The following is a 7,921-nucleotide window of genomic DNA, read 5'->3' as shown; positions in this document are numbered from 1 at the left end:
CAGCTCATTAAAACATTTTAAATGCCATTTTCTGTAGGTCTTTGAAGTGTTTGAAGATTACCTATCTATTTGAAATATATCTCTGTATACCTATAAAACCTAACTAACATGACTGTAAGTTTGATACTTATAGGTGACTATTAACCTGTATTTCTTTATTATCCTATATAGCTTTCAAGGACTAAAACTTCACATTGTATAAATAAACAAGCTGTATAGGTAATACCTTATGCAAAAATATGTAATGATGTACAACATAAGGACAATAACCTCAAATTTGTAACAATATACAAAACTATCTTAAACAGAAATAGATACATATATACAGCATAACAAAAATAACCTTAAATTTGTATCAATATACAAAAAATCCATACCAATGTAAATTATTTAAAACTAGTAGTTGCTTTTGTTAGTTTGAAAGTAGATTCAATAACTTACCTTTTATCCTAACATATCTAGTCCCCCCCTTTTTAAATCATACCCAATGACATCTTGTAACCAATCTCCCTACATAATGACGAGTATCCATAACCCAGTGAAAGATCAAAAACCATCCACTCCATCTCTGGGGAATGTGGGCATCATTTTTTAATTACTTCATGTTGTCTGGGGGACTGTGGCATCTCTAGGGGACCCTTGAAATTAACCCAAGCAGTTTGTAGTTCAAAGCCAATCTTTGGCTGGTATGTATCAGCTTAGTGTCATTATCACAATTGGGGTGGAATCATGGTTATGGGCCCCATTTTCCTTTTGGACACTTCAGAGACAGCTGTTAGGAATGTCTGTCATTCACTGGGAAAAAAAAAAAAACTTAAGCATGTTAAGTGTCAAATGCTGTAATCTTAGGAGGTTTAAAGGACCATGATCTATTAAATACATCTGGGATATCCAGGCTTAATTCCTAAATATCTGTTTAAACTCAAGCCCAAAATCACATACAGTAAACTACATGAAGCCTAAGGTTAGAATTAGTACTTTATAATATCATAACAGAAAGTTTAAATTTTGAGATAGTATTTATACCTAAAGAAAAGCTTTAAAGAGTCAAAATAAATTTGGGGGATATGAGATTTGTGACAATAATAGTCTCTAAATGTTAATTTTCTTCTATCCCATACCAGATGGCTCTTCTGATGTGAGACAGAGACTTTGAATTTTATTTTAACAAATGAACTTGGGTCCAGAGAAGGAAAGAGCCATGCTCACTTTAGTTTTTAATTGAGCCAGGACTACATAAAGACTGTTTAACATATATGCAGAAAACAACAACAAAAAAAAACATTTTGAAAGGTTTATGAAAGCATTTTATACCATTAGGATGCATTTTACACCATTAAAGAAATAGTTCTTTAAATCAATCGCTATAATAGACCATCCTTTAGGTAACAGAGAAGGCAGGGGAATTCCAGGTTGTAGAGGACTTATCAGCTGAATTACTTTATTTATGGCTCTCAAATGTGTTAACATTTTCTATTTTCCAGATTTCTTTTTAATGACAAATATAGGAGAATTTCAAGGCCTGGTCAGTTCTTCAATATGTTGAGCATTTAGCTGCTCCTGTACCAGATGTTCTAATGCTGTGATTTTTCTGATGTCAAAGGCCATTGTTTCAGCCAGATAGGCTTATCAGTTAGCCATTTTAAAAGTAGGACTGTTGGCATATTTGAGAGGTCACCAGCTATTGGGTCCTGTTTATGTATGACTTGAACAGTCTGTGATCACTCTAGAGAATACCTTTTAATATTTCTCCCTGAAGAATTTTCTATTTTATAGCTTGTTTTTGAGATTGGAGGAATGTTGATCTGTGTGTTCAATTGCTGTAAATCATTTCCCCATAAATTCATTGCTCTATTGGCCACTTATGACTTTAATTTTCTTCTCCATCCTTTAGGCCCTATGTATTCACCCATTCTGTGCTTTGTTTCACCTGAGATAAAGTTTCAATTTCAAAGCTGAATGTATACCTCCTGAAGAGGCCAATTTGAATGCCAAAATTTTGGTGCAATTACAGTTACATCTACCCCTGTGTCTACCAGACCCTCAATTTTAATGCCATATATCTGTATTGTTAACTTTGGTCTTTGATCATTTATAGAAGTTTATCAAAATATTTGTTTTATGATTTCTCCTAAAAATTTTGCAGTATGATTTTTTGCAATAGGCATTAGGTCCTGGGGCCTTCTGCTTTAGCTATCTCTAGAAAAAAAAAAAAAAAAAAAAAAAACATTGTTTCTAGGAATACCCTGCCTACAATCCCTTTTTAGATGACCTTGTTTACCACAATTAAAACATCTGGCCGGGCGTTGGTGGCGCACACCTTTAATCCCAGCACCTTGTGGGATCTCTGTGAGTTCGAGGCCAGCCTGGTCTACAGAGCGAATGCCAGGCTCCAAAACTACACAGAGAAACCCTGTCTCAAAAAACAAAAAAAAAAAAAACCAAACAAACAACAACAACAACAAAAAAAAACTGACATTTTGCTTTTCTTTAAGCCTTTGGAAATCACCTCTCCTATCCACAAATCATCATGGTTATGAGATTCAATATTGACTGTATGTTGGATCCATTCCTCTGTGGGTGTTGATCTTATCTTTAAAGGGCCCAATCACCCTTTTGCATTATGAGCTAGCATCTAACTTCTGGATCTGATATCATTCCATTTACAGCTGAAGTCAATCTTTGCAAAAATTTGGTGAAGGCTTCTTTTGGGCGTAGTATGACTTTAATTAATGGCTCAAGGCGTGATCATCAAATGTAACTTGTCTGTCCATATCAGCATAATGGCCCTCACCAAGGATTCAATCTTAGGAAATCTCATAACTTCTAGCTCTACCTTGCTGTTTGATGACCCTAGCTTCATCTCAACCACCAAGTATTCCATTGTAACTGAGGACCATATTCCAATACTGTTGTAATTAAATCTTTGCAGTCTTGTGGAATAACTGTTCTGAGTGGACCATGAACTTAACATTTGCCTCACAAAAGGTGAATGCCCACCATATGAAACTATTGCTTTTTTAAATCTCTCTAAATTTAACATTTCTATATGATCCCATATAGCTTTTGAATAGCCTTGAGGATATATAACATCTGGTGGTCTTTCTTGAATGGTATCTGAATAAATTATGTTTTTTTAATAACCTGTGGCTGCTCCTCTCTGATTTCATAATATACTGGTGAGGTTGGTTCTCTGCTAAATTTGTCTGTCTGTTTCTGAATATTTTTATTATGTTTTAATAAGTTTTTCTAGGGCTTGTACCTGAATATTAAGTTTTGTATGTTATCAAACACCTTTTTTACTCTTTTTAATCAGTAAATATTTCTAGAACCTTTATCTGATCAGTCAAAATTGTATTATTCTCCTTAATAATTATTTGTAAGGCTTGCATATTATCAGTAGTAGCCTATTCTAAGGCTTGTATCTTTTGAATAGTAAGTTTTTGGGTTTTTTTGTTTTTTTTTTGAATAGTTAAGTTTTTGTTAGATTTGCATATTATCAATCAATTTTTCATATTTGGCACAGTTATCAAACAATTTTAAGGATAAAATATGAATTACCAGACTAATCATTATTATGATCAACATTATATCAATCCTAGCTAAGGTGTTTATCTCCTAATTTTTTTTGTTGTTGTTGTTTTGGTTTTGGTTTTTGGTTTTTCGAGACAGGGTTTCTCTGTTGTAGCTTTGGAGCCTATCCTGGCACTCACTCTGGAGACCGGGCTGGCCTTGAACTCACAGAGATCCACTTGCCTCTGCCTCCCGAGTGCTGGGATTAAAGGTGTGCGCCACCAACGCCCGACTCTCCTCAGTTTTTTTAGCATCCCATCCATAGTAGCTGTGAGCAGGGTCCTAATTCCCTGCATTGTAATATTTCCAGTCTTTGACATGGGAAATGTTTTAAGATTGTTCTTTCCTCTATTCTTTTGCCTTTAAAATTTTTTATGTAGGTAATTTTTTCTTTTTATTGATAATTTTTATTTTATTTTTAATTACTCATATTTACATATCCACCCCTCGCCCTCCCATCCTCCCATGTTCCCCATCCAACCCACCCCAACCCACTCCCCGACTCCTCCCCAAGGATAGTGAGGCCCTCCACCAAGGACCTTCAAAGTCTGTCATCTTGTTTGGGGGAGGGTCTAGACCCTCCTTGTTATATCTAGGCTGCACTAGTATCCCTCCATAGGGAATGTGCTCCCAAAGTCCATTTGTGCTCTAGGGATAAAGACTGGCTCTGCTGTTAGAGGACCCATAGATTGTCTTGGCCTCCTAGCTGGTACCCACATTCAGAGGGGTTGGTTTGGTCTTGTCCAATGCTGTTTCCCCAGCTTTATGACTAGGGTCTCCATTCTATCAGTAGGTCAGGTCCACTGTTTCTGCAGGTCTCTCCATCCCAGTCTTGGCTCCTTTGCTCAACCCTCCTCCCTCTCCACAACTGAATTCCAGTAGTATGGTTCAGTGCTTAGCTATGGGTGTCTGTTCCTGCTTCAAACAGCAACTGGATGAAGACTCTCCTTCCTCTCCCTGCCCCCGGGCTCCAATTTGGTCAGGGGTTCTTATTCCCATCCCCTTCTTCAAGGGACTATGCAATCTTCTCTTGGGGTCCTCCTTGTTTCCTAGCTCCTCTGCCAGGGTGGAATATAGGCTAGTGATCCTTTGCTCTATGTCTAAAAATCAAAAATGAGTGAGTTCATACCATGTTTATCTTTTTGTGATTGGATTACCTCACTGAGGATGGTTTCTTCTAGTTCCATCCATTTTGCGAATTTCAAGATTCCATTGTTTTTTTTCTGCTGTGTAGTACTCCATTGTGTAAATATACCACATTTTCTCTATCCATTCTTCAGTTGAGGGACATCTAGGTTGTTTCCAGGTTCTGGCTATTACAAATAATGCTGCTATGAACATAGTTGAACATATGTCCTTATTGTGTGAGTGTGCATTCTTTGGGTGTATGCCCAAGAGAGGGATTGCTGGACCTTGAGGTAGACTGATTCCCATTTACCTGAGAAACCACCATACTAATTTCCAAAGTGGTTGTACAAGTTTGCATTCCCACCAGCGATGGAGGAGAGTTCCTCTTTCTCCACATCCTCTCCAGCATAGACTGTCATTGGTGTTGTTGATTTTAGCCATTCTGACAGGAGTAAGATGGTATCTCAGAGTGGTTTTGAGTTGCATTTCCCTGATGGCTAAGGATGTTAATCACTTTCTCAAATGTCTTTCAGCCATTTTGGATTCCTCTGTTGAGAATTCTCTATTTAGTTCTGTACCCCACGTTTTAATTGGATTGTTTGGTGTTTTGGTGGCTAGCTTCTTGATTTCATTGTATATTTTTGGTGATCAGCCCTCTGTCAGATGTGGGGTTGGTGAATATCTTTTCCCATTCTGTGGGCTGCTGTTTTGTCTTGCTGACTGTGTCCTTTGCCTTACAGATGCTTCTCAGTTTCAGGAGGTCCCATTTATTAATTGTTAATCTCAATGTTTGAGCTACTGGTGTTATGTTCAAAAAGCGGTCTCCTGTACCAATTTGTTCAAGGGTGCCATCTACCTTCTCTTCTAGGAGGTTCAGTGTGGCTGAATTTATGTTGAAGTCTTTGATCCATTTGGACTTAAGTTTAGCGCATGGTGATAGATAATAGCCTAGTTTACTGTTTAAAAGTTTCCAAGTGACTTACCACAGTTCCCATCCTCAGAGAACTGAGGTGTATAGATGTAGTAATGATGTTTTACCACCAGATAGAGCCACTGCTTGGAGGACTGAATTGTCTGAAGGTATTCAGATTGTAGTGAGGATGTTTGAAGGCAGCTCAGGGTCAGCAGGTGCAGGGAGCGTGCGGGGAACGACAAAGCTGTGGGATGTTCCACGTTTGGGAGCCAGATTCTAAAATTTTCTTTATGGTTTATTAAAATGCAAAACACCATGCACAAACATTAAAGAACAAAAGGAGAACCTAAGCCTAATCACAAGCCATCGCCAACACCAGCTGTAGCTGGAGTCACTCCTCCGCTCCACCTTTTCTCTTAGTCACTTCCATTCCCAATGAAAATCCCACCTCTTGGACCAAAAAACTCCTCTCAATTGGCCAGCAGACCAGTAACAGAATTCCTTTAACGGAAAGTTAGGACTAAAAGAGGAATCAAGTGTTTGTGCCGGGCATGGTAGCACAAATCTTCAGTCTCAGCACTTGAGAGGCAGAGACAGGCAGATCTAAGTACTAGGCCAGGTGGTCTATATAGCAAGTTCTAAGACAGCCATGGCTACATAGAGACACCTTGGAGAGAAGGGGGGGGGAGGGTGTGTTTTTTATACCACTGATTTGCTTGTTTTCGATAGCCCAGGCTGGCCTCAGATTCTTTATGTAGCTGCTGAAAAAGCCTTGAATTACTGATTCTCTTGCCTCCACCTCCCAAGTGTTGGGATTATACCCACTCATTTTTTAAAAACAGATATTCAGGGTCCTGCGTCTGACACCTGAGCCTCAGAACCCTCATCCAGTGGCTCTGATGGAGCAGAGGCAGACACCCACAGCTATACACTGAACTGAACTCTGGAACCTAATTGCAGAGAGGGAGGAATGAAGATCAAAGGGGTCGGTACCAGGCTGGTGAAACCCACAGAAACAGTTGTCCTGAACAAGGGGGAGCACATGGACCCCAGACTGCTGTCTGGGAGGCCAGCACAGGACTGATCCAGACTCCTGAACATGGATGTCAGTGAGGAGGCCTCTGCACTCTAGGGGCCTCCTGGTGGTGGATTAGTATTTTTCCCTGGTGTAAGAAGGGACTTTGAGAGCCCATCTCACGTGAAGGGATGCACTCTCGGCCTGGACACATGGGGGAGGGCCTAGGTCAGGCCCAGGATGATGTGGTGGACTTTGGGGAGCCCCTGTCGAGGACCCTACCCTGCCTGGGCAGTGGAGGGTGGGGGGCAGGTGGGAGGATGGGGAGGGGTGGGAGAGAGGTGAGGGAGAGGGAGAAGCGATTGACATGTGAAGCAAGCTTTTTCCTAATTTGAACTAATTAAAAAAATTACAAAAAAAACCAGATATTCAGGTGAAGATAATGAGTAATTAATATAATTGAAGAGTCAGAAGTTTGGAGGTAAGATCAGGCCATGACAAAGAAATTGGGGTTCTTCAGCATAAGAATAGTATTTAATTTTTGGAATCAATGATTTGACCCACTATGTGTACAGAGAAGTTGGGGGTACTCCTTTTGGAAGGACAGGAAACAGCAAAGAACACATAGAAACAGAAGCCAATGACTTATGAAAAGTGTCAAGAATGACGAAGAAATTGACCCAAGACACAATGTAACAGAATATATAACTTCATAGGGTGCTCAGTTATTTTTTCTGCTACCATGATGAAATACCCTGATATAAACAACTTGGTGCAGAAAAGGTTTATTTTGGCCACAGTGAGGGTATGGTCCATCCCAATGAGGAATTCAAGGCAATGGGAGCTTGAAGCAACTGGCCACATTGTGTCTGCAGTCAGGAAGGGGCGAGCCATGGATGATTGTGCAAACTTCCTCTTCCTTATGCAGCCCAGGACCCTAGCCCAGGGAATGATGCTACCATTAAAGTGGCTCTTCCTCCTCAGAAGTCCTCACGGGTGTTCCTGGAGACCTGATTCCTAGATGATTCTAGACCCTACAAGTTGACTGTCAACATCAACCCTCACAGGAGACAATGCTAAACAAGTTTCATGATTTGGGGCAATTTATCTTCAAATAGTATGATAAGTTTTTTTTTTCTTTTTCGATTTTCATTTGTGGGTGGTGTGCATGTATATATGTATGTTTTCCATGTGTGTTGGCCCACTTGTGTGTGGGGAGGTGTTGCACATGCATTTAAGGGGCCTGAGGCTGATATGAAGCATCCATCTTTCTGGATCATTCTTCCACTTTA

Source organism: Cricetulus griseus, chromosome 2 (assembly GCF_003668045.3).
Source record: "Cricetulus griseus strain 17A/GY chromosome 2, alternate assembly CriGri-PICRH-1.0, whole genome shotgun sequence".
In the NCBI taxonomy this organism is placed as follows: Eukaryota; Metazoa; Chordata; class Mammalia; order Rodentia; family Cricetidae; genus Cricetulus; species Cricetulus griseus.
This window is presented reverse-complemented; position numbering follows the sequence as displayed.